Source organism: Onychostruthus taczanowskii, unplaced genomic scaffold (genome assembly GCF_017590055.1).
Source record: "Onychostruthus taczanowskii isolate IOZ18803 unplaced genomic scaffold, ASM1759005v1 scaffold47, whole genome shotgun sequence".
NCBI lineage: Eukaryota > Metazoa > Chordata > Aves > Passeriformes > Passeridae > Onychostruthus > Onychostruthus taczanowskii.
The window spans coordinates 3,969,833-3,997,677 of NW_024502236.1; the positions used below are offsets into that span (position 1 = coordinate 3,969,833).

The 27,845-nt window shown below is 40.6% G+C and overlaps 1 protein-coding gene across 2 annotated transcripts in view; it reads right to left on the reverse strand.

Moving 5' to 3' along the window:
* The window catches only part of USP25 (ubiquitin specific peptidase 25), an 85,462-nt gene extending 62,444 nt beyond the window's left edge, over window positions 1–23,018 (reverse strand). Inside the window, exons 1-3 of one of the 2 annotated variants that reach the window (XM_041414776.1) lie at window positions 22,953–23,018; window positions 5,092–5,169; window positions 3,846–3,990 (exon numbers count right to left, since the gene is read on the reverse strand). The gene's annotated coding sequence lies outside the window, so the exon portion shown is untranslated. The remainder of the gene's footprint in view (window positions 1–3,845; window positions 3,991–5,091; window positions 5,170–22,952) is intronic. The other variant, XM_041414775.1, reaches the window with a different exon arrangement.
* Window positions 23,019–27,845: the final 4,827 nt, after the last annotated feature.

Genomic DNA, 27,845 nt, shown 5'->3' on the forward strand with positions numbered 1-27,845 from the left:
AGGTATAGGAAATGCATCCAAATACTTGAAAGGAATTTAGGCTGTTTCGTTTAGATCTGAGAGAAGTCTTTTGATACACTGTCTTCAAGCACACAACACGTCATCTGAGATAAAAGGAATGAAGTGTACTATAATTTCCACAGGAGCACACAAGGAGTAAAGGACTCAACCTGAAGCAAAAGGGATTTAGGCAAGACACTAGGAGTCTAAAAGTAGGGGCAGTGAAGCTCCAAAAGAAATTATTACCCTATAAACTTTTCAGAGTCTCTAGAATAGAACAGTAAGAAATGTTTTATAAACACCACTTCAAAAGGATTTAGGTACCATTGAGCCTAAACTCTACCTCACTGGAAAGGGCTGAGTGACTTCTGAGACATATGCAAAGGCCCAAAGTAAGAACAGGAAGATAAAAAAAGCCAGAAGCCATGAAGTCTACAATCTTCAAATTACTGTGTGTGGCATTTCATAGTTACACTGTAATATGCCCTTATAAAAGGGCTTGAAATCTTTTGTTTTGGCTATGGAATGTGCAATTGCAAAGACTAATAATTCAGTTTTAATGAAAAATAACTGCGTTTTCAAAAGAAGGAAGGAGAGAATTTGTCCTGACAGCTGTTTCACTGGAACACAACACAACTTCCAAAATACATCTCTTCACTCGGTTCCTTCCTTTAACCCTGGGTTCTTCAAGTTCCTTCAATAATAAGAAGAAAATGGATACATTCTTAGCAATCCAACAGTTCTGCTGTGCAGCCACAGATGGAAATACACAAAATTACTTCAAATGGGAATAAAAAGATTTCTAGAGAAATAAAGTGAAAATATTTGGAAGTACTACTAAACTTCTTTTGTTCTTCTTTAAGTACAATGCCTAGAATTTCCTCTACCAAGTGGAATGCTGAAATTACCTTGGACTAAAAAGTGTGCATCTGTACACTGGAAACCTAATGCTTAAGCACCTTCTTCTCACAGAGTGCAAGAAGGAAAAGAAAGTCAAAATGTTAAAACCACCTTTGAAAAGGATCAGATTAAGCTTGCATCACTGTTGATGTGAAAATACTACATTTGCAGGTGCTTGCACGTGCCATTTTGAACAGACAAAAAGGCAAGCATCATGAGTAACACTGATTGTGCAAGTCAGTCTTTGTTTAACAGATGGAGCAGGTTTAATGAAAACCTATTATTTTTTTGCAGCTGATGAAATGTTGCATTTCAGGTCTCCTTATACCTCCTACCATCCAGGATGCAACTCTCAAACCACTTATGCCCACTGTCACTTTTGGAAGAGCCACTGCATAATTCAGGCTGTTATGGTACACAGTAACATTTTCATTTTACCCCTTTAACTACATAACCACATTAAAGAAATGTAGTCAGTCAAGCTCACATCTGATACATCTTTATGCAAGGAATACATTCAACAGTCTTTGTAAATGGCTGGAGGTTTTCTGTGGCATAAAAGAGCTCCAGTATTTATCTGTGACTCTCTCATTCCCAGTTTGGATGCTTTAACTTGGCAGGACCACAAAGCTCGGTGACTCTTAACATCCCAAGTTCCAAATGCACAGAGGTAGTTAAGAAGTAAGGAACAGTAAGGGTGAGTTTTAATTAATTAATGTAATTATACCTATGTGGGATAATAAAGGGAGTAAAATTTGAGAGACAAGATCCTGTCATTAACTCAGCATAGCCACTGAGAACTGCTAAGATGTGTTATTTTGCAGAAGGGAGTGCTGATGGTTAAAGCCATCTGCTGAAGATTTCCCATCCTCTGCCCACCCTTCCATTCTCTCCTCACAAGTCACTGCTCTTTCACATCCCCTTACACGACAGTGTTTACTAATACAGGGCCCTGAGACTTGGCCTTTTTGGTGCACTGCATTTTTTAAATCTAGAATCCAAACAATTACAGGCAAGCACTTTACAAGGAAAGGTTTCTTCCAAGAGCATTCACTAGATCGCTACAGGAGCTTGGGGGGGGCTCCATGTCACACTGGTTTTGACTTTTGTTCCATGGTAGGTGTTCAGTTCTTACCTTGTAAGTCCTCCAATATGAAGAAAAGTTCACAAAGATGCCTTTATCTCACAATGTGTTTTCAGTCTAACTAAAACAGCAAAGGGTTCTCATCTTTGTTGCCAGTGAGGACCTGACCAGATATTAAAGATGCTAAAAAACAATTCAAAGCCTACTTTTCCCACAGCAGTTGATGTTTCTTGATCACTGACTTGTCGTGCTGTGTAACTGTACGGAATCTGCCTCCAGCCCTCCAGAGAAGAGAATCCTGAAATTCACCTTGGAATGTACAACTCAAGACCTGCCCTTCTCAGTTTGACCATCTGTCATGGGTAATGCGGGCTCTCGCAGATTTCATTCACATCCCTTGTCACCTCATTTCTTCAGTAAGGTTGTACAGCACAGTAAGTGACAGCAAAACTAAATACTTCTATTAATGGGATTGCTATTCAATCTAATTAAACACGGACTCCAAGAGAATCCAGCTTACTATTCCACTGCCATAGTAGGCTGTCAGTACTAGAAACTATGACACAGTGGTGAGCTTGTTCTTAATAGCCTTCATTCCCTCAATGGCAACTTTCTAAAACTGAAAATTAAACACATGGGGAAGGTTGTGTGTGTTTTCTTTCCAAAGGAGTGAAAAGAAAAAAATACACAAAAAACCCCAAGCCACCCACCACAACTTACTGCATGGATAACACAACTACCTATAATGAACTCAGGACATTTTATACAGGGTTGCTAATAATACCAAGGATTTAAATGCAGTTTTCAGACTGGACATGCTGAGAATAAACTCATTTCTAATTAATGAAAAAAGTTTAAAATGTTCATGTCAAGGTTCTACAGACAAAAGATAACTGCATAATTCATAAGGAAATCTAACTAGACTTCTATACATTGAAGCCACCATGAGCAACACTAAGGAGGAAAAAATCCTACTGCAAGAGGCACCAAAAAATGCTACTTGTTTAATAAAATCTACATAGATGTACTACATATATGGCCAAAGAACTGGTATGTAATTAAAATATTCTCCATCTGCATTGCAAACGGTGTAAAGTAATTATAGCACCAAGAAACTCGGATTTTACAGATATCAATCCCACTACGAAACTTACTTTGACTTTTATTTCTATGTTATTTCCTATATTTATTTTATTTATTTCCAGAACACCTTTTTTTTTTTTTCTCCCCATAAAAATAACTATACACTAAAGCAGAGGATTAGAACCTACAAGACTCAGAGAAATGTAGGTTGTGGGACCTCCTGCATGAACTAAATGAAATAGTTTAAAAACAGGTATATTTAAGGCTAATTTCATATATAAAATACCTACTCTTTTAGTACAAAATTCACACTTAACCTCCCACATCTCCCATTGGGAAAGTCATTCCTGTCAGGGAGGAGCTACTCTTTAACAATATTAAGCTTTAACATATTAAGACAAACAATGACAGACTCTTCTCCAATTTTGTTTTGACAGAAGAGTACCCAGCTTTTGCCTTAAATTATTTACTGCATGACCCCAAAATAAAACCCGTAATATGGGGGAGGAAAAAAAAGATACAAAGAGATGGAAAGCCCAGTTACTCACCCTTTGATCAGTACCATACATATATGTAAAGGTAATGCCTAAAGGTAGCTCAAATTAAAAAAAAAAAAAAAAAAAAAAAAACTAACCAAGAACAAACCCCAATGAAGTAAGAAGAGAGAGAATACAAAATAATCTAAGAATTGATAATCTGCAGATTAACAGTTATGTCACAGGCAAGATTTTATTTCCCATGCCTTTAAACTAAACTTATGAAAAGAAAAGATACCTACTGGTGTCTGCCTGGCTGCCCACGCTGATGTATCTGTCATTCCCAGGAAGGGCTGTTTGGTAGTAAGTTGCCTCCTCTAGCTGGGGAACCTTGGCATTCTTCGCAGTGAGAAAAGCCACAGCCAGCTCCAGATTACCATTACTGTCCTTTAAGCATATTTAAAAAAAAAAAACAAAACAAGTGAGAGTCCTCTCACCCTTTCTTTAATTTTTCTTAAAAACAAAAGACATAATTAGCAACTTCAAATCAATAGCCATTGTACTATCAGGTAAAATACTGACTCAAAAAGAAAGTTTGCAAACTTGACATATGCTGCATATTTCACTATTTTTAACCACAATAAAGATAAAACAACTTATAAAAAATTGTTTTGGTGGCATTTCACTTATTTCAGGAAAAGAAAATAAAACATCTTGCAGTGTAGGTCAACCTCTCAACAAACCAGCATATCCACTGGAGTCAGCTTCAACAGCAGTCAGACAAATTCTTCTGAAAATATACAGTTTCATTTTTAAAGCCAGAGATCCCGGCTTTTGAAAAGCAGTCGTGCACATGACTTAGGCTAACAACTACCTGGTTTTGTGTAGATATATACCTTGATTTAAATTACTAAATCCTCGTTTACTATGTATAAATGGCTAAAAAGTTCTGCTTGAGGGAGACAAACCATTTTTAAAATTTTTATATATATTTATTTATATGGAAACAGAATAGAGAGAGATCTGTCATTTTGTCCTGCATCAAAGAACTCTTCTGTGCTGTGAAATAAATTACAATCATTGAAAAAACATTGAAACAATACCAAATTAGTAAAGGTTGCCAAGTTCAAGCAGTTCTTCATTCTACACAGTGAGCAAGGCCTGTGCATGGTAGTAAACAGCCACACATTGATAAGAAAACACCACTTGGTTCCTCAGGAGCTGATCATCTGTAGTAGCACCAACATATCCCAAAACAATTCACACAAAGGTTAAAGGCAAATCATAACATTCCTGTCTTTTCATTTTTGAACACTTGATTAATTTTCAGGTCAGTACCAAAAGAGAACAAGATTCCATGCAAAGTGAACAAGCCATCATTATTAGCTTTTTTTTCTCCCTCTGAAATAAATTCAAGCAGGGAAGGGAAAGGAAGGAAGGAAGGGAAAAAAGGGAAGGAAGAGAGGGACAGAGTAAGAAAGGGATGGATTTATGGCTTTCACAGGCAGTTAAGATGCATTCTGGTTCATTCAGGTACAAGTCACTTACCTTCAGTGCCTGTTGTAGTACCTGGATGTCATTGATACCGGTGATCTCCCTCAGCTGATTTAAAAATGTTTGCTGGTGCTAAAAAGAAAACAGATCATCGAAATAAGATTAGAGCCAAAAAACAGCAAAACCATGTCTTAAGTGAGTACACTCCTCCACAAACATTAAAGGCATCTCCATATGAGGTTTATGCACCCCAAAGCAGCAGAACCTACATTACTTGAGTTTATCTTAGTTTGTCTGGAATTTGGGCACTTTTTTGGGAATCATTAATTCCAAAATGTAACGATTTTGCATTTTACTGTGTTTGCTTGGTTTTGGATTTTTTTAAACAAAAAAATGGGTAAGATTATGCAACATAGGTTTAAGAAGCCTATATAAAGCCACAGTTAGCCCTTCTAAACAAAGAGAACTCCACAGCTTTGATCTCCAGTGGCAGTAGTGGAATAGCTGACTGAACACCCACCAAAACCAACTTCTTTGACTCCCAGTAATTCTCAACCCCATTATTTCCTTAACATAAACAATTCCTAATCGTTTCAAACACAAAACCTGGAAATTCAATTTTGCTGATCACTGAGGTGTTTTAAGAGAAATACTATAAAATCCCCAAACAAAACAAGTTTTTTGATACTGAAACAGAACTTCAGGAATCCATCCAAACTGCCTTCCTAGACCAGTTGAATCCAACTCTCCCAAATCACATAAGTCAGCACCCACAACTGAGTTTAAAGCAACACTTGGAATTAGAAAAAGAACAAGAGGTTCTGGGCCTCTTAAATATTCACTCCATAAGAATTTTGAGGCTTGGTTTTGTTTTACTTTAATAAAAATCTGGTCCCACCCCTGTTTAGAGCCAACAGATGATTCACTCTGGTCATGCTCAGCTATCCCATCACAGAAGCAAAAAGCAGTCACTAAGCTGGAACAGTCCTTGAACTCCTGTAAACCATTAAAAGCATCTTAACCATTAAAACCATGAAAAAACAGAGCATTGACCATTGTTCCATACTAACAAATTCAATTGCTCCTTTGGCAGATGGGAAATGGAGAAAAAATGTTTGCACATGGTTTTTCTTTTTTATTCTTTGCCCACCACATCCTGAACTCAAAATAGTAATTTCATCTATGAAAGAGAAAATTTTTGTAAAGTACAGGGTTTTGTTCACATGACAAAAAGCATATTTCCTATCAGGAACAAATAAACATTCTCCTGCTACTCTCCAAATTCAATTTAAAATAGCAACTATAATTGTCTTGCAGCTTCTTCTAAAAGACTTATTTTTTAGCTGAATTATCTGGAATCAAATATTCAAATACCCTTATTCTTCTCTTATCACTGCTTTGTATAGAGGAGGAAATTAAGATCTGCATGAATCCTGAATTCCCCAGTGAGAAATTAACCTGGTAGGCACCACTTCATGCCCTAATAAGTTGAAATAGAAGGTTCAGGATGTTTATGAATTACATACACAATCTTCCCTTCATTTATGATCCTAAGAGACACTGCTAACAATCCAATTTGCCTCTTTCTTTTTTCTTTTCCTTTTAAAAACCCTTCTGTTGGCACAAGAAAGTGAAGTGATGAAGGAAAACAAACTCCCACTCTATCCCCATCCCTCACCCCTTTGTTTGTTTACTCTGTGCATTTCGCAGCACTGTACAAAGCCACAACTTGTCTTCCCTATAAAGTTGCTTTCCTGCCCCTAAGTCTGGCAAGAATCAAAGAAATTAAATAGAGTATTTGGGAAAAATAATTACAACAGCATTAAAATTGGCAGCAGCAATTCAAGGGCACAGCAATAAAGTGGATTTCTTTTTCTATTTGCCACCAACATGACAGTGAACAAAACAGAAAATAGTTTCACTATAAATTATTACATCAACAAGTTATAAGAGATTTCTGTATCTTCCACAATATATACAACACTTGGAAAGGCTGATTGGAGGATATTCATCGTTCACAGAGACTGGGAAAAGACAGAAGAGACAGTTTACCAACAAACAATCTCTTAGCAGTTCAAAATATTGGCTGTTAATTTATGAGCCCAGCTGTGACTTATAAACTTAGACATCTGTAGTTTCCATCCACATTTCAGCATTCCACTGTAAAATCTGTGTTTCAAGGTCCCCTTCCCATGGACATACACGTTTAACAGATCAGAACTGCACTCAGAGATGCTCCTTTCTCATCAAGAGATGATTTAAGTATCCAAGTATACTTTTTTAAGAGTTTAAGGTATTCAGCTCCAGAATTTCTAACTGGTAATTAAAAGAACAACATGGAGAATCCATAAGCACCATTGTTAAGTGACAGGAATTAAGAGAAAAATTAACAGTTCTCCTGAACACCTTAAATGGAGCTTTGGGGCATTAGTCTGGTTTAGACATTACTCTTTCTTCAGCTAAATGTGGACAAGTTGCCACTAATTTCTAACTGACTTCAAATCATGCAGAAGTTAAGTAATGGACACACTCCCTTTCTAGGAGTAGCGTAATTGACATTATTTCTACCTGATCAACATGTTCTTTTAATACTTGCTAACTGACTAACAGATCTTCAGAAACAATTGTAAAACTGCATAAGGTAGCTAAAAACTCCCACTGGTGGCCTTCTCTTCCACAAATTCACCACCTGCCCTCATCCTCACAGATCTGATGTAACTGCTTCCATCATCTTTACTATGCACTGACCTCTTCTGCAACTGGATGTTTAACTTGTCATTAGCCTCCTTCACTGTTATAATGACAGTATGTTATTACCCATGAAACTGTATTAACACAAGTAATTCTATTTCTTTTCATTATAAGTGGCAGAGCAGGCAACTGTCAAACCCTCTCCTCATTCACTATCAGACAATGAGATTCAATTTTCTTTTTGCTTTTCTTTTCACTTAAGACACTTACTAAACAATTGCAACCATATTCAGAGAGCTTGTATTACTGAATTCCTGATATGACTTTATTTAGTGCATCTGTACTACTTTGCAAAGTCAAAATGGCTGAATTTTATTTGTTTTGAATAGAATTCCTTTAGCTCTAGTTACTGTGGCATATAGAAAACTGATGTTACTGTGACCCATGACTGAAGCTTAGAGATCAATTTCTAGTGCAACTGCTAAACAATTAAGTCTTTTCTGTATGGTAAGAAATATTTAATACTACAGACAGACTTCTACATATGAAGCAAGCCATCCTCCTTACTCCTATTAATGCTCATTCTGATTACATTTACCCTAAAAGCTCAAGAAGCTTGGGGTAACTTAAGTTGAAGTGACTGTAGCATATAGACCCTCAAATGTCTAAAAACACACACACACACACACACACATATATATATATATAAAACAATTATAATAATCATTCACTCATAGGCTATAACCAAAAATACCCAAAAGAGCTCACCCTATGCTAAAACAAAGACAAAAAATTAAGAAGGCAGCAGACAAGTATTTACAAGTGTCTGAAGTACCTACACCAATATATGCTCATGCAATCAGGTCAGTGAGAGAAGTTTCAGATCACAACTAACCATTCTAACATAAAAAAGCTGCCGTATCTTTTCAATGCAGCTCTCTCCTGATTCCCTATTTTTTCCAACCTTGCCTCAGCAGAGGTTCAAATTCTGAATTATAACTCACTGTACTTTAATTCAGTTTAATAAGCAGCCTCTCTTTTCAAATGGACATACAAACCAGATCATTCCAACAGAACCAGGTGCTAAGAAATCCACCTCCGTTCTTTCAGGTTTTCCTGTACTCATTTCTGTTTGCTATCCTATCCTCAAATTTACATGACTGATTCCGTATCTTTCCTCTAGCAGAGATCCTCCAGTTTAGTGAGTCAAGGCTCCAGTGATATCTGCAGTGTTAGGACGTATGTGCACACATGTCACACACACACATGCATTCTCCATGAAGCCTGAACAGCATTTCAATCAATTCTAAAAAGCCCCCAGGACCTGATCTCCAACACCAGACTGTGCTGGTGCAGCTGCTGCAGGGTACCCCAAGTCCTTGGCCACACAAAGGAGATGGTTCACAGGAGATGGTATGGCTGCTCTGGATCCACACCCCTCAGTCCCACCACATCCTGCAGCAGTCTGTTCCCTGGGGCTTTCATGCACAAGCTATTCCCAGCCTTTCCCTTTCCTCTGGCTCCCTGAGGTATGTAGGCACTATGTATCTTCAGGCTTTCAGCTCTTGGAAGATTTTAACTAACAGGAAATTCTCCCATTTTCCTGGATGGAAGCCAAATTTGCGTATTAGGAATGCATGTCCTTATTTCCAAGTCTCTCCTTTTTCAGCCATCCCTCCCTTGCTCTCAGGAAATGCCCAATTAAGATTATCTGGTTTATAACCTCACACAATAGCATATTCAGTAGCTGTGCCAGCACCAATGAAGCAGAAAAGGATCTGCACTACTATCAGCTTAGGGAGATACTGTACCCAAATTAGTTCCACAACAGTACTGTAAACTCTGATAACTTCCTACAATCAAAGCAAAAAGCTAAATTACACAAATGGGTTTTCTTAAACAAGGCAAATCTCATAAACTGACTAGTACTGAATTACAGTGAAGATAAATTTGGGGGGAAAATTAGCCACCTTTTGATCTGTTTATTTTCTCCTCTATGTAGCTTCTGAAGAAGCACATGTAAACTTTGGCTATATTCACGGCAACATCCAAATATTTGCATTTGCAACACAAGCACTTAAAAACTCAGAAGATAAAACACCCCTTTTCCATTTCCAAGCGCAGATAAAGTTGTGTGTTCAGGAATGAATGAGATGATCCAACCATTAGGAGGACAAAACAGGATCTATGGCCTCACTACACAGTTCACATTTCAATTATGGACTACATAATGAAAATGCACTAGGGGCACCAAGCTGATTAAAAGTATGAAACACTTCTCCTGTGGGGAAAGGCTAAGAGAACTGGGATTGTTCAGCCTCATGCAGAGATGGCTTCGGGGTAACTTGCAGCCTTCTACCACAGGACAGGAGCCTCCAAGAAAAATGGAGAGAGATTATTTACAAGAGCCTGGAGTGACAGGACAAGGGGCAATTGCTTCAAACTGACACAGAGTACATTTAGATTGTATTATCAGGAAAAAAATCTTTACTGTGAGGGTGGTGAGGCACTGGAATAAGTTGCCCTGGGAGGTTGTGGGTGCCCCATCCCCAGAAGTGTTCAAGGCCAGGCTGCTGGATGGGGCTCTGCACACCCTGGTCTAGTGCAAGGTGTCGCTGCCACCAGAAGCAATCATCTGGAAACAGATGATCTTTAAGGTGCCTTCCATCCCAAGCCATAATTCTGATTCCTGAGGGATGAATACTTTTACTAGAGACAAAAAGAAAGAAAGAGGAAATGCAAATGCTGAGAATGGCATTTTGACTCAGGCCCTCCACACAAATCCAACTTTCTTTACTTTCTAGTGCAACACTGATTTATAAGATTTATTTATTGGAGGAAAAGTCAAATGACACTGCACAAGTATTTTATAATAAAGACAATTCTAAGGAAGTCTGAGCTGCAGAGGACCTGCTAATGGCATTGCTTGCAGACAAGTAGCTAATAAGCTGGTTTCCTCATATGATGCTGCTGTAATGAGAAGAACGCTGAGAGCTTAGAGGAATGTAATCCTCCATAAAGAGGCTTTAAGTTTCTGCTACAAACAAACAAACAGAAATAGTTTAACATACAAAGGACAAGCATACTAAAGACCCTCAATTACTACTGTGAATATAATTTTCTGCCACATTAATCATATCTCCCAGGAATAGTTAAAAGGCCCACAGACACTACTGTACATTACAGCTTCCAGCACTACAGATATATTAACCATTTTCTAAATATGCTGTTGGTCAAGTTCCAAATAGACAAATAAAACCAAACTCCTCCCATTAAAATATTGAGCTGAAACACAGGAAAAACATGCAGTCAGCTCCAGAAGGCTTTGCTTTTCCCAGCTCTGTCCTCATGATTTTTCTCCATGTATGTGCAGAATAAATGTATTTATAAAAACATATAAATTAGAAAGTGGTTATATGTATACTTTTTTTTTAATAGCACTATTTTGCTAATGCAAAGACCAAGTTAAATCTCTGCAGCAGCTCTAAGGTGCTCCTTAAAGTACAACAGAATTAGGTTCCCTTGCCCAGCATCAGCTATCTGGGCTTCCTTTTGTTCGGATATGAAAAGAGAAACCTCTTACATGACATCGTATCCTCTAAGAAAGTAGGTAAAGATATATTTTTACACACACTGTAATGCAAAATGCACCTCAGTTTTGGTTCAGACAAAAATCACCTGTGGAGAGTAAAGGACATGCATAAAGACAGCAGATTTTCAGTCTGGGACTGCTCTGCACAGGCTGCCAAAATCTGACAATTACAGCACCAGCTTGCACAAAGTGCAACTGGACTGAGAGCAAAAACTTACTTCAAGGAGCAAAAGGACACAGTGTATGGCAGGAACTTTCAGCCAACCACAGCCTAACCCAAATAAAACTTGCAGGTGGAAAAGGCTTGAGTGCCTACTTTGGTGTGTACACTCTTCTCACAAAAATTAAATAAAGCATTCTACTTAATCATAGCTTTACATAACTTATATTGATCCTAGACAACACACAGAATACCCTCACCAAATTTCCATGGTTTTCCTGCTTTAACTTGTGACTTTTCAAGGAATTTCAATGCCTGATATTAAGGTTTCCACACAACATGAGATCATGCATTCATATAAACACTCACAATTCCAAGCCTCATATGTGGTCAAAAAACCAACTTTTTCACTCTTAGCATATACATTTGTCTTTATTCAAGCTGATAGTTAAAGATTTTGAGATAATATTTTAAGGAGAGGTTTGAGGACTTTGGTTTGTATTCTCTGACACTAAATACAAGGCAAAACCCACCTATGACAGTTATTTACATAAAACCATCCAGAAGTTATGAGCCAAATAATCACCTGCATGGGGAATACTCCCACCTACTCAGTTCACTCGGTTCAGAGGCACTGGCATAGGCTGTCCAGAAAAGCTGTGGATGCTCCATCCTGGGACTGTTCCAGGCCAGGCTGGATGGAGCTATGGGAAACCTGGTCTAGTGCAACGCGTCCCTGCCCATGGCAGGGGGTTGGAACAAAATGAGCTTTGAGGTCCCTTCCAACCTAGATCATTCTATGATATTTTTCCAATCCCTCCTGCCTACTTTCTGTTCTGAAAGTTTATTTCCTAATTTTCTTCTTCAATTCACAAACAATTACCATCATGCATAAACATCCCATTTTACAGTGTCTGACCAGGTAGCACCACCAAGACTTAAGCTTTCTCCTCACAGGAAAGATTATTGCCTAGGGTATAATTTTACTGTAGCCACTATTAAAAATGTTCAGTCTTGTCTTTCTGGTCTAAAACAGCACTGCCGTGAGATCCACATTTTTATACTTTGAGATATTTTCCTTTGCATCCCAATCACACCTTAACTCATCACACCAAATACAAGTTCTTCTGGCTCATGTCTGATGCTCTTCACAGTCCTCTCACAGGCCTAATTCTCACTAGCCCCTTCAAACACTCATCACATTTATAGGATATTTATAGGGCTGTTTTTCCCCAAACAGACATCATGCCTCACCCTGCTCTGCACAATACCGAAGAGCTCCCAAGGAAACACCAAACTAGCCCCTCACTATCACCCTGCCGTTATGATAACAAGGGCTACTATTCTAGGAACAAACAAACCAACTCTGGAAATTCCAAGTGTCTTCAGATTAGTGGGATCCCAGGCTCTGCAATACTTACAAACAGTGACACTCAAAGGGACTGTCAGACCACAAGCTGCTTCCAAGGAGTCAGCTGCTCTTCCCAGGCTATAGTTCCTGCCAGTGCTGGCCAGCCCAGCTGGTGTTGCTAGATGCCACTCATTCCTAGGAGCCAGCACCGCCACTCATCCAAACCACTGGCAAGCCAGGCCAGGGTCCCAATAAACCATCAGGGAGTCGCTCTCTGCATACACTGATTTCCTGCCAACTTAGTCAGAGCCAGGGATGGGACAAGGGAAGGGATAAGACTAAGATTGCACCAACTTCCACTGGGTTCAACTGTTGTGGAGCAGCAGCCTTAAAAGAATTAGTTGTTTCTCTGCCATTATTTTAATCCTTCTTTTATCTAGTGAGAGGAATTGATGGGGGAAAAAGCCTCCTGCAGTTCCCATTCTACTTAGGCACTATAGCAGAAAACTTACACCAATGGGAGATGAATTAAAAATCTCACAGTGGTAGAGATGTGGTGCTCCTGGTGTACACTTCTCACAAATGAACATACACAATCAGACCTGCTCCTGCATGGGCTGAAATGCCATACACTGTTCTCCACTCCCTGCTTTAGGTGTGCACATCCAGAAGGATCTCATTTACTGCAGCTGTTTGGCACAAAGATCAAAGCTTTTCCTTCACCTCAAACTACTCTGCAACATGCCCTAGGAAAGCGATACCAGGAAGATTTCACAATTTTTCCACACAAAATTCAGCATAGTACAGCAGAGAAATTGTAAATAAAATTTAAATTGCACTTTTTCACAGACAGGTCTGTATTACAAAGAGTCCACTGTATTCAATAGAAGGGACGCATCTGGGGAAAAAGTTCAGCTGTCTGTTTTGAATAGGAAGGGGAAAAAAAAAACAACCAAACTTAACAGAAAGCCTTTCAATAAAGGTCTTCCATTTAGTCCAATTAAAAAAAAAAATTAGCAACATGATTTCCTACAGAAACAGGCATTGTGATCACAGAGTGGGCACATACCCAGGCACGTCTACCCTCCTACCTCTCAAAAGCAACAGCTCAAGGTCAACTCCTGAAACTTGGCCTGGCCTCAGGGATCCTCAAAAGCCTCAGCAGCACTCCCAGGCTTCCCACCACCTTGGCCAGCCAGTATTTAGCTCCTGATCACACTGCCTGCTCTTGCCCACATCTTGGGCCACAAGAAGTTAGAAGAGACAACACAAAGGGCTTGGGAAGAACAGAGGGGGAGAACCTTCACTCCACTGCAGTGAGGTCTGCCAGAGGTGAACTCATCCCACAGCCTCACCTGGTCACCCCCTGCAACTGCTGTGCATTACAAGACAAAACTACATAAGGAAATTCACACAGCGCTATTTGCAGCATTCAGTAAAATTATTTGATAGCTTATCCTGCCCTCCACTAACCATCTACAAAGAAATTGTGTGAAGAGACATGAGAGACATGTTTTTAGCCTGGCAAGTGGCACACGGGCACAGATAGACACAAGGCACAACTCTGCTCAAGAACACAAAATCTGGGGCAGTGTTTAATAGGTTGCCGGGAAGGTGACAGGCTTCTGACAGCAGTTCCAGCTTCTGGGGTGAGACAGCCTTTCCCAGCTGGGTCAAGCACCAGGAAGGTGCTGGCACAGGCTGTGTCCCTGCAGAAAGGGACCACACCACAGCCTGTGAAGGGCAGCCAGCAGCTTTCACTTGCACTGGGTAATAACCACCATGCAGGTGATGTTAGAATTGAAATGAACCTCAAACACAACAGAGCCACCACAGCATTCAAAGACGTGATGAGATCTGTACCGGGGATCAGTGTGTATGTAAATTTACTACCTCACAATTAAAGAAATAGTAAATTCAGCACTCCACTCCACAGAGGGCAACTGAAATCGGCCGTTTTCTTTCACGGAGAAAGAAAGATATTGCTTAAAGTTTGGGAGGCACTTTTTGATGGACCTTATATTGAAACACACATTTGCCACCCCTCCCACAGAAAGCTGAAGGTGCTATATTCTAATACCTTTGGACATGATCTCAAGAAATCTACAACCACCTTGGTTAGTAAGCACTGTTCGCTGTAATTTAGCCTGCTAGTTTTCCCTGCGTCAGTGGTGTCGTACCAAGAACGACTTTCTGCCATCACCACACATCTACCTGAAGCTTCAGAAGCTGACTTGAATAAAAGGGGTACAAAATATGCCCCTAACAAGTTCACATTTTTGGAAAATTATTTGAAACAAAAATTTAAATTCTGTGCTGACTTCTTAGCAGCAGCATTATGCCAACGCATTCTCCATCAAACGACAGAGACAATAAACTCTGATAGCAAAATCTTCAATCCTTTTCTGTTGAGTTAGGTCACAAAGCACTCAGTAACTTCCCTGGCCTTTAAAAACGCAGCACAGCCTGTGCACTGCACACACCCTCCACTCAGCACCAGCAGCAGGTGGCACATTTACCAGTCACCTTAAAATCAGCCCCAGAAAAAGCTTCAAGGCAACACGGCAACTTAGCAAGAGCTGGAGCTGGTGATGATGAGGAAATCTGTCTGTCTTCACCATTAATAGAGCTTACCCTGTAGACCTGCAGACTGTACCAAAAAGGCATATCCGGAAGCTTCAGGCCAGGGGACAACTGTGGTCCAGACAGGGCTGTCACATTCTGTGGCTTTCAGCACTAAGTCCCATAAAACACATGCAAGACCAGAGAGAACTTTTAAAAGTTGCCAGTAAGCTGTCAGTTATTTTTTAATTTCCAAACCAGTAATGGGATACAGACAGAGAAGAATTAATTCTAGTACCCCATTAAAAAAATGTTATAAGCCTTAGATGACAGAATTAAATAAAGCTTGCCAATTACTACCACCAAATAATTAAAAGGTTCTAAAGTAAGAAAACTACACAGTAGTGGGAAAGTCTCTAAATGAAAAAAAAAAAATTATTCAAACAGGTGGAAAATTACATAAGACATACAAGCAGAATTTGAAGAAAAGTACCTGTCAGATGGGAAAATACATAGTACCAAGAAGGGAAATCCCTGTGCAAGCCATCTATAAAGCTATTTAGGTTTAAAAAAAAAAAAAAAAAAAAAGATATTTAAGATATTTACAAGCTTAAAAATGTTCTCCTATATTTTCCCACAGTTCTATATCAAAACAAAGCAACAGTTAAAATCCACAAAGTATAGGAATGCTTTCTCAGTCACAACGTAAGATTTCTGGGATACGATATAGTATTCAGTCCTCTAATCAGGCCCTTTATACTATGCAGTGTAAAGTGTTAGGGGGAAAAAACAAAAGTACTTTTCCAACAACTGTGGTCCTAGGAGAAATTTCTGTTTCAAAGTAACTACCTTTGAGAAGAATAAAATAAAACTAGAAACAAAAGGGAAGTGGAGTCTGTTCCTGCCATCTCCTCTTCTGAAGAGAACAAAGAACTTCATGTGCACACCCAGTCTTTTCCAGATGCTTACTTTAAAGCCCTCTCACAGCTCACACTTGAATGCAAATGAATACTATTTTCAATTTCCATGTGACACTCTCCTTTTTTTTTTTCCAGCTTAAACCCAGTAGAAACACAGCTAAATTCAACTTTTCAAAGTGACTTTATGTTTTAATGGAAATTTGATTAAAAATCAGAAAGTGTAATTTTTGGTTTGAGAATAGAAATTTCAAGCACAGGTATCTGACTTTCCTTGGAGTCACACAGCTGTGAGAAGAACAATTATCACACAGACCATGTGTGACCTCAAGCCCACCATTTACTATTCAACGAAAGTAAAAATCAGCATGAAATACAGCTGCATAAACCACAATCCAAAAGTTTTACACCTCAGACTCAGACCCTCATGTTAAGTGAACATCCTCTTCTAAAGGGAGCCCTCTGGATTTTGGGGTACAACCAGTGAAATTATGATAATCAGCAGGATGAAGCCACAGGGGGATAGAATACCACCATATCAAGTGCATTTATTTCCACAAATTCCGTGTATGGTAAGATACAAGGATCAATTAGATTTAAATAGCTCCAGATGCTGCCTTGAAAACACTAATGCCTCTCTGACAAACTTTTATTAAATACATTGTTTTGCCTACCTCTGCTTACCGTAAAGCTGAAAATATGCTTTCACCTGATGGCTAAAAAAACTGTAGTCAAGGATATTTTAAACACAAGGATATTTTAAATCTCCATTGTCTTGGCACCTAAACTTTGATAAGCTTGACTGTTGCCAATTAGTTGATAACAGAAACATTTTAAAAGAAATACTGTGTAGAGTATAATTTTTTTCAGCACGAATCCACTTGGTAAAATAACTCAGAATCCAGTTATAAACAAAAGCATCAAATCAAAGCTGGCCATCTCAGAATAAAACTTGTTCGAATTAGCATACCAATATTTCCTTAAATGCCCTTAAGAAAAGTGGTTTACATAAACAAATCTGTGTCAGGTAATGTTTTCAAAGTTAACCTAGTTGCACTCCAGCCTTCAAGCTGTTCTACATCACACGTCCTTTGGATTCCACCTCTCTAACACCCTTAGAAGAAGAGATACTTTAAAACTGTGGACACTCAGTGGTGCTACTGCTCACAACAATGCTGTCCCTGTTGAAGTCCCATCACCAGGTAACACCAGATTTCAGGGAAACTCTCATGCTGATGGCTTTCAACACGTTCCTGAATTTCATCCTTTATGGCAAAGAAAAGCTAATGACATTTACAAAACAATGAAAACTACAAAATCCAACTGAAAAAAAAAAAAAAACAAAAAACCCCAAAAAAAACAGTGCCTTCTTAAATTGCGAAGTCCAGTCTGAATAGATTATTTTCATTGTGATTTTCAAATGCTTAGAATGAATGATGCTACTAAATACATGGGAAAACCACCCTATAATTAAACAAAGGAAAACTCAGAAAGCCTGTCACCGACAACTGAAGTCATCAAAGTGTCCAGCTCATGATATTTTGTGTCAATCTGTCCTTTAAACCATCTTAGGACACAGTTCTTCCTCTACAGCATTTCACAGCAACCTCAACATTTCCAGTCAATGTTGCTTCACATTTCACTCAGATTAAAGCCCAAACCCACAGATTCTGCACAACACCCACAGGAAAACTACTGTGTAGTTCAGTATGCTAAAACCACCCCTCTACCAGAAGATAGCGCCCTGTCAGTGTCAGCAGGAGTCAGCACACCCCCACAGCCACTCCAGAACACAGACTGGTATACTAGCCTCAAATATTGAGGCAGGGAGGTGTAATCCTCTGCAGCCAAGAGATACTTTATCCACTTCTGAAAAATGGGGTGGTAACAGAGTACAAAGGTGGTATGGACAGGATCATTCCAAAAAGAAGTTTCATGAAAATTTTCCACTAGTGGTCTGTAGAGCTTTTAGTCAATTGCAAGTTTTGAACTCCTACAGAAATGTAGCACTGAAAAACTGTGAACCCTGCAACACAATGAGAGAGAGCAAACTGCAATGCTGGAAGAAATCAACATTTTAGATGGTCACCACAGCACACACTACAGCTGCTCCCAATTTTACCTGCAAGCTTGGCTGAGGTGTGCAGGCACAATACAGCTTATGATAACATCTATATTCAACACAGTATTAATATAAAGTAACATGGAAAAATGTGACACGTGCTGCTCAGAACACATTTGTTGTGGTGCACCAGTTTAGTTGTTCTCTTGCACTGGATGATTGGGAATTTGCACAGAATAGTTTTGTATTGCACTGTATAGCTTATGTTATATCATGTGGTTTGTTACCCCGTTTCCCCATCACATGGTCTTTCCCTCACCTGTCCCGGTACCACCTGGTGGTCTCTCCCCTGGGTTACCCCTCCCCTCTCCACTCGTCACTGGTGTCCCACTGGCTGTGGACCACTCCCTCTGTCCCCATCCCGGCGGGTATAAAAGCTCCCTGCTGCCAGGGAACGCCCTCTCTTTTCTCCCATGGGCTTGTCCGCCTGATGTGTGTCTTGGAATAAAGGACAACGTTTCCCACTTGGAGGAGAGCGCTTCTCAATCTTTTACCATCGTCTATGAAGTATCGTGTGGGCAAGGGTCTATAGCTAGCCGGAGTGGACCCCAACAGCCCAGGAAACACGATTCTTCACACACTGTTGCCAAGGTAAGAGTTACAAGTGTTCACAAAAACCAGCAAGAGACAGCATTCGGCAACCTGAGGAAACAGGAAGAAGTATTTCCTTTTGCTTGGCACAAAGCCTGAGTTTGTACCTTCACTTGGCACAAAGCCTGAGTTTGTACTATCATGCAAGGTATGCTCTGCAGGAAGGCATCTCAGCACCTCATCTTTCCTTCAGCCCCACAGCTTTAGCATTCTCTCCCTTTTTAAATAATAAAAGGGATGAGCTTACAGAAAGCTTTCAACTTGCATGGTTTTGCAAGCAACTAACTCCTGGGTTTCACAGTATCAGCTTTTCCCTATTAATCATTCTTGACCACCCATTAACCAGAATACTGGACATATCACAGTCCCAAAGGGAACGGAGGGAGCTTTTATCCCACATATCTCACAGCTCCCTGGCAGAAATCACACGTGAGTGACATTAGATTCACTCGACTACTGAAACTGAATTTTCACTCCAGTCAAATATTTTCCACTCTTGGCAGATGTTGACTCTCAAAGTGTAATCATCAGCTAAGAAAAGCCATCTTTATTTCATTTTCTGTGAAAAGAAGACTGAACTCTACCCTGAATTCACAAAATCCTTTCGAAATACATTGTCACAACAGCCTGTACTACATTACTCGCCTAATACTCTTAACCTGTGATTTGAATAGTGATATTACACTGCTACCCCTGGCACAAGCCAACAGGCTCCTGCTGAGAACCTGAATTCTTTCAATTTAAAGGTGTCTACCTGCTGACTGAAGACCATCCCATTGGTAGCTTAGTCACCAGGGTTTGATGGGCAAGTTTAATAACAGAGCCAGCTAAAAAAAAACCCAAGCAAACAAAGAAAACAAAAACAAACAAACAAAAAACCCCAACACCTATACACACACAACCCTTCACTGTGACTCAAGACAACCTCCACCCACTTGAAAATAATCATAGTGGTTATCACAAGAGAACTAGAAAGTGAAAGCCACCAGGATAGTTTCATTTCCGAGAAAATCTGCTCCCACATCTTTGGCTTTTCTACTTAAAGTAGAAAAGACTTTTCTCTCTCAATCAGGTCCTAGCAACTCACACACACACATCCCCATCAGATTTTTAAGAGTTCTGTTCCCTAGCAAGAGCATAAAATCGATTAAAAAAAAAACCACAAAAAAAAAAAACAAAAAACAAACAAACAAACAAAAAAAAACAACACCACAATCAACTAAACAAAACTGAAAATTCAGGCTGTTAAAAGGAATTTATTCCTACATGAAAACATGTAAGTGAAGCTTACACAGCTCTTAAGCTTTTTGTTTATTTTTTATGCTATGGAATACCAGGAATGTCACATTTGACTCTTGACCAGCTGGGAATTGAAAATCAGTACCTCCACTAGAGAAAGTCTATCTTAATGTATCTTTAGGCACCCCAATAACCCCCCTGTCACTGGCACTGACAACAATGGCTGTAAGGGGGTGACTGATGCAGCTCCTCAAAGAACTCTTGGCACAGGTGGGTGTCAGAGACTGTCCTGCTGGTTCTGCAAAGATCTGGGCCCAGCCTGAAAATGCAACCTGCAAGTCCCCTGGAGCCTCATGCTCATTTACCAACCTGGCCACTCGGTCCCCAGCACCTGTGACATCCCTCAACCTCACCATTCACATCACTGGAGCTATAGAGCCACCTTCTCAGGGAATGAAAAAATGGGCTGTCTGCTCTTGGATGGGTCCTTCAGCAAGGAAGTGGAGAAGATTTAGCTAGAAACAGAAGAGAAATTCCATCTTTTGTTCTGCCTTTCACTCCCCTTCAGCTACTCAAGTCCATGGACACCAGCTGAACAGAATTAAGGAGATGCCGGCCACAACATATCTTATTAGGCACAGGAGTGTAAGAAAGGCAACTGTTCAATTACCCTTCTACTTATCTTTATGAAGCACTTTTAAAACTGTTAAATACTTTTCTATTTTAAGACATGGGTAATTTGTTTTTTTTGACCTTTTCATAGAAGCTGATGGGTTTTACCATCTTTTGTAGCTGCTGCTCATAGTAGCTGTGAATACAGGGTTATCCTAAAGATATTGGGGGGAGGGGGGGAATGTGTGTTAAGAATTCGTTAGAGATATTTTAAAATAATACTACAAAAGGTTACCGGGAAAATCTATAAACTTTACACTTTCATATTCTGAAGCAGTGTTTTCCTTTCAAGGTGTGGACCTAACATATTTAAAGACATTAATTATTTCAGACAAATTCTAATGAATCTACTATACTTGTAAATGCCTGCAAGCACAATCAAAATCATTACTGAATTTCTGTGAAAGGTTTTCTGAAAGCAAAAAATTTTAAACTGCTGTTAAAGGTTTCATTAAGATGCTGATTCATATCATATTATACCAATAAACACAACCCTCCAAGATTCAGCAAGCTTGCACAGATACTAAACAAAAAAAAGACAAAAATACCTCCAAAACTAACCACACACACCTCCACCCATTCCCAACAAAATCCATCAGAACAGTCACAAAACCAGAAGGCATTCAGCAGACCAGTTTGACAAGGGCTTTCAAAATTACTTTGAATCACTGGCCTTTGCACCTTGCTCTAGCTTTCAGAAATACCAACAGGAATCTGTGTCAAAGGTGTAACTACAAGTATTACCAAGTTTTTTGATATGAGCTTCTTAAATACAGAACAAGATGCATAAATTTAAGAGCATAACTCCACAGTACTTCCAGTAATGTTTGCCAATTACTCAGTAGTTGGTGCAAACACTTTCAGTAAACCAGTGTTGTTATTCTGCTCATTCTGGACAAAGAGGTACTAAAGCTCTGGCTACCAGCACTGGCAGCTGTAACCCCCATACTCAAGCCCTCCAAGCTCGCCTGTCACACAGTCCAAACACAGACAGCTCCCCATTCATGGGGAGATGCAGGAACCGTCCTCACTCCATGACCCAGGGGCCATTTCTCGGGTGCAGAGGGACACCTGCACGTTGGTCACAGGCAAGGGTGGCTCTGGCCTTGTGATGAGAGAGGGAGCCTGCAGCGTCTTGGATCCACCAGGCAACTCTGAACTCAGCTCTCAAAATACAGAGATTTTAAAGATTTGGATTTTAAATCCTTGGAAGGTTGCCAAGGATTGCCAAAAAAAAAATCCCTATTAAGACAGGGAAAAAAAAAAAAAGTGTACACAGCTCCCAAGATACATTCTTTGTGTACCAGGTGCCCAGTAGATACTTTGCAATCACTTCCTGCCATTTAGGACTGCATCATGTCAATTGGAGGGACAGATGACTCTATCATCCTCTGCATGAAGCAGCTATTGCTTTTAGGGAAAAAACAACTCAGTGCCATATTATTAGCTAAATCTTTAAATAGTAAGTACATCAAAACCACCGGACAACCACAACAGAAGCACACACGAGCTAGCACAATTTTCACCTTTTTACCCCAAAAACCAGCAAGAGAGAAGAATTTAGTATCAGACCTCGCTCTAAGCCAGGCATTATTTCAAGTGGTAAATATCCTTAAAAGTTTGTACTTCTTTTAGAAAAAGAAAAATTAGCTGATCTGACACAGCTCTATTCTACTATTATTTTACTATTCCTGAGATCACACTGCCAATGCACTGCTGAATCACAGGTCTGAAATAACAGTGGGTGTGGGAAACCAAAGGACAGATAAAACAGCCTTTAAATCCATGTATCAACCAAATGTCAGGCTCTCTCCAGAAGCAGTAGAACTTGATAACACACATTGCTGAGAGGCCAGCTAAGTGCCACCAATTAAAACCCAACTTCTTCAATCTGCTGTTCCAAGATGACCATCACAGAAATTATCAGAGCTGAGACAAATGCTGAAGCACGTTTAACCTCCCCACCTCATAACTTCCAGTAACCAGGAAAATCACCATTCACCAGCCCCTGAACTCACTGTGTAGGGGACACTGGCCGAGGGAAAGGTCTGCACAGCACAAGGGGCAGCTTGGGAAGATCTTCCTCCAGGAGGAAAACTGAGGTATGCAGGCATCAGCCATGTAGGGCTGCCTGGAGTATGGGAAACATTCGTGCCTTATTTCCTCAGCAGCAAAATGCCTGACCAAAAAAAAAAAAAGATTGCACAGGACAGAAATACAGATTGGACAAAAAAAGAAGCTACTTTTTTTTTATAACTTCTCATGTTGTTTACCTTTATTCACATGCTTTAGTCTGTGAACATTACCTATAACCTTCAGACACCGAACAGTGTCAGAGAAGCACACAAGGCCCATGAGCAACAAGAATAATTTGATTAATTATTTGCTTCAGGGCATAATTTACAAGTTTTAACTAAGGGTCAAGATGACCAGTAGAGATGAAAGAAAAAGCTTTTTTTGACCTGACGCAGCAGCTGCTTTAACTACACAATAAACTAAAGATAGCTTCAGTGGGAAGTGGGCTGTTTGTAGTTATAGCATTTATTAATACAAACCTACATCTCCAAGTGCTGCTGAAGTTTGACACACGCTTCCTGTATGACAGTAAGAAAACATCTGATGAACAATGTTTGGAACTACAGCTCCGAATAAGGTATGCTGATGACTCAGGCATCTCTTGTAAACCCAATATATTTCTGCTTGTATGTGGTTTCTTCATGCTAACAGAAAACAATTGTAACAAACTTTGAGGTCTCCAGAACAAACTCCCCTATTTGTGGACATTGGGTTTTTCCTCTTTCAAGGGAAAACAGTAAGTTATTGCTGTGGTAGCCGCTCTACCTTTCATCCATTGGTCCACCGCACCTTCACCATTTGCCTTCTTACATACAAATACCAGATCAATGTTAAAGTTTGTCATCCAATTAGCTAGTCATTAGTCTCACTAACAACGAGACACTCACTTTGGAGTCAAATAAAGCTTTTTTACAAAGTACTTTCAAGGTTTGCCTTTCCCTCATTCCCTAAACGCATGCAATTAGGGATAAAACAGGTTAAAAGCAATTGCAGATAATAAAATAATCACATGATTCAACAGAAATAATAATAAAAAATCCCCACCATGAAAATACCTTGATATTCTATTCAGTTTCTCTAGACACTTAAAAAAGTGACCAACACCCACAGATGCTGATTACAACTTCAGAATTATTGCTAGCTGTATTTTTTACTGCAGTGTGGATTACTTGGCATATACCACAATCAATCTTCAACCTCCTTTTGGGCCTATCCTCAATTTGAAGCTCAAGTGAATCTGAACTACTCACCCACAAGCAGTAGTTTAGCTGAAAACTAAGGATCCTTCTAGTTTAGCTGAAAACTAACACTACTCCTTCAGGATTATTGCCAGAAAGCACAAATAGGCAGCACTGATCAGGGTCCAGAAGGCACTATGTATCTAGGTATCTGATGTGATAATTACAATATATTATGTAAACCACTGACAAGAGGTTTTGTACAAGATAAACTTGCTCACAAAAGTTGTCAGATGCACAGCAGCAACATCAGTTTTCAAACACAGCAGGCACACGTAGCAGCAAATCTGCTACATTAACCTGCGAGCACACCCCAACTGAAAACACTGAGAGAGGAACAAAATCAGACCGTTCAGCCCTTGCCTTCCTGCTGAAGCCGCCAAAATCACTGCTAACTACTTCCAACTATGAGAGCAGTCCTCGGCCAGACACGCCCTCCCTCCAAAAATGCTTCCTGAATGCGAGCTGTACCACTTTAACCAATTATACCCTAATCAGCACATTCCCACTGTCCACTCTTACGGCTGCAGCCACTGAACTTCCACACCGACTATACCAAAGCACATATACCTTTATCCTCTTATGAAGGCAGTACATGCCATTAAAACACTAATAAAAATCAGGGAAGAGGCAACAGTCTAACACTAACCACAAGAGTTGTGTTAACCTACAAATTACCTTTACAACACATTATTTAAAAAGCGTTGCAATTTAATTTTAGACATTTCTTTTGACAGTTCAGTTCAAGCGAAAGAAAGCCTTAGAAGGTATCTTTTTTTTTTCTTCTTTTGACAGAGAAACATTCTCCGTCGAGTCCTGGCGCACAGTAAAAGACTGGTAAGCGCCGTCATTCCCTTAACCCCGTTCCATGATGCATGTTAACACGAGTCCCTAAACCCAGCACTTTTTCACTCCAGCAGGAGCGCGTCACTCGCTGGAAATAGCGTTCACCTTTGGCAGGCGCGGATGCCGGCGCTGCAGGGTCACGCCGGGCATGTGCAGCATCTCCCCACGGGCCCACGGGGGACTCGGCCGGAACCCCGCGCTCTTCCTGCCCAGCCCCGGTCCCGCCACTCCGCCCGGCAGCCTGCGAGCGCAACAGGCCCGCTCGGGGCCGCGGGGAGCGCGCCGGGGCTCCCCCGAGGGCAGCGCCGAACCCGGGGCCGGGACGACCCGTCCCGGCGGCGCCGCCCCGCGCACCTGCCCCGGGCGCAGCCCCCGCCCGGCCCCTTCCCCGCCCTGTCACACCGCCCGCCTCCATCTTGGGAGCTCCCGGCGGGAGCGAGGCGGCCGCGCCGAGCACCCGCGGTCGCCCCGCTCCTCCCTCGGGAAGGGCTCCGCGTCCTTCGCCGGCTGCAGGGGCGGCCCCGCCGCGTCCTTCCCCGGGGAAGGCAAAGTTTGCCCCGCTGCGGGGGAACCGAGAGCAGCTCGGAGCGGTGCCGCGTTCCTGGGGATCGCCAGGGAATTTCTGACCCAGCGCTGCTTCCAGCGCTGTCGCTGCTCGTAGCGACAACAAACCGTATCGCCAAATGAATCACAGGATCGTTCGGGTTGAAAAGGAGCTCTGGAGATCACCCTCCCCAACCCCCCTGCCAAGGCAGGGTCACCCAGAGCAGGTGGCACAGGAACGTGTCCAAGTGGGTTTGGAGTATCTCCAGAGAAGGACACCTTCCCTGGGCAGCTGCTCCAGTGCTCTGCCATCCTCAACAGGAAAAAAAAAAAAAAAAAAAGTTTTTCCTCGTGTTGATGTGGAGCTTATTGTGTTTTAGATTATGGCCATTGCTCCTTGCCCTCTTGCTGCGCCCCACTGTTGCTGACTGTTGCTGGGCCCCACCATCCTCTTGGCACCCACTTTGGAGATCTTTCTTTGTATTAATGAGGTCCTCTCTCTGTGTTCTCCAGACTAACCAGGCCCAGCTCTCCTCATAAGAGATGCTCCAAACCCTGATCACCCTCTCCAGGAGCTCCTTGAGGAGCCCAGAACTAGACACGGTAATGGTGCATCCTAAAGTCTTCCCTGTCCCTAAGGTTTGCCTGGGTGAGCCATGGGGTGATGGCGTTCAGCATTCAAATGATACGGACATGTCATTAATGTATGGGAGGTGCAGGGTAGCTGGTCTTGGCAGCCCACAGTGAATTTTGGCACCATGGATAAATGGTATTAGGGAAGAGATTGTCCCTCTGTCACCCTGCTCTGGGGTGTCAAGGAATGGGTGAGAAAGGACTCTGCTTTGGGCATCAGCAAAGCAGGGCAAAGGGACTTGGCTGGCCAAAACACACTTGCCCAGAAGCAGAGAAGCCCACCCCACATTTTGAATGCCTGCTCAGTGCATGGTACCTGTGTCCCTGTTCCATTTCCAAGGCTGGTGAAGCTTAGTCTCTAGGAAAAGCTGCAGAGAGCAGCATGGTTCTGAGAGCCCCAAGTACCTAAAAAAACATGAGCTGGGAGCCTAATGCAACAAAATTAATTGCAGCTACTGCTTGTCTGTCACACACAGCCTTTATGACTCTGTAATTCAAGGCCCTCCTCTCCCCACTGTAGAGTATGGATCTTTTTAAAACTGAGGTTATCAGGTAATAAGATCACTGGAAGATCCTGGACTTTAAGTAAAACACAAGCACAACTCATGACAACCTGCAACCACTGCTTTATTTCACTGTAGCTTCTGTGCGGGAGATGTTGTAATGTAATCAATATTTGCACTTCTCAGGTTTGTTGCCCATAGATTGTATCAGTTTTAATGTTTTTTTTTTTTTCCTTTTATGCTGCAATATGCGAGGCAATTTTTAAAATTAATGTACCCAAAGAATTTATTGTGCAAAAGACAAGAAAGTATGCAGATAATATAACGGGATCAGAAATGGCTTGCAAATTTACTGGAGATAGGACTGGGAATTCTCTCTGCTCAGTCTGATGGCTACATGTAAGAAAGACAACAGTAGCAGCTTGGGGCTTTTCTTAAAAACCTTTTCTGTAGCAGTTGTGTGGCCGTGCTAGTGCAATTCCTCTGTCCTCCTCCAATATATAATCATGCTTTTTCTTATACATTTTTACTTCTTCTTCACCCTATTTTGACATGTGCTATGTTCAGATAACTCTCATCAAAAATATTATTTATATTATTTGAAAATATTATAAACAAATTAGCATTTAAATGAAATACATTTGTTGTGCAATATTTTTTCAAGTGTTTTCACTGTTTCATTTAATAGCTTTCCTGTGTCAAAAAATAAAATGTGTCCAAAAAGAAAGAAAAAATCATACATTTTGTTCAATTCTCTTTAAATCAGGATAGGATGACAAAGTATCACCTCCCATTAAATTCCTCTCCACAATAAAATTATCACTTTTAAGGGCTCTGGCTTCCTAACTTTCTTTAAAATAAAAGAAGGCTGAACAATCCAATACCAAGACAGGGATTTGCCATTGAAATACATAATATGAACCACAGCCATACAGATGAGGATTCTGTCATACTTACAGTGTTGCTGGGAACCAGAGGGAGCAGAGTTTCATGTTCTGTTTGCAGAGCTCAAGCTCTCTATGAAGTACATGGAGCAGAAGACTGGAATTTGTACCTCATCAGAAAACACTAA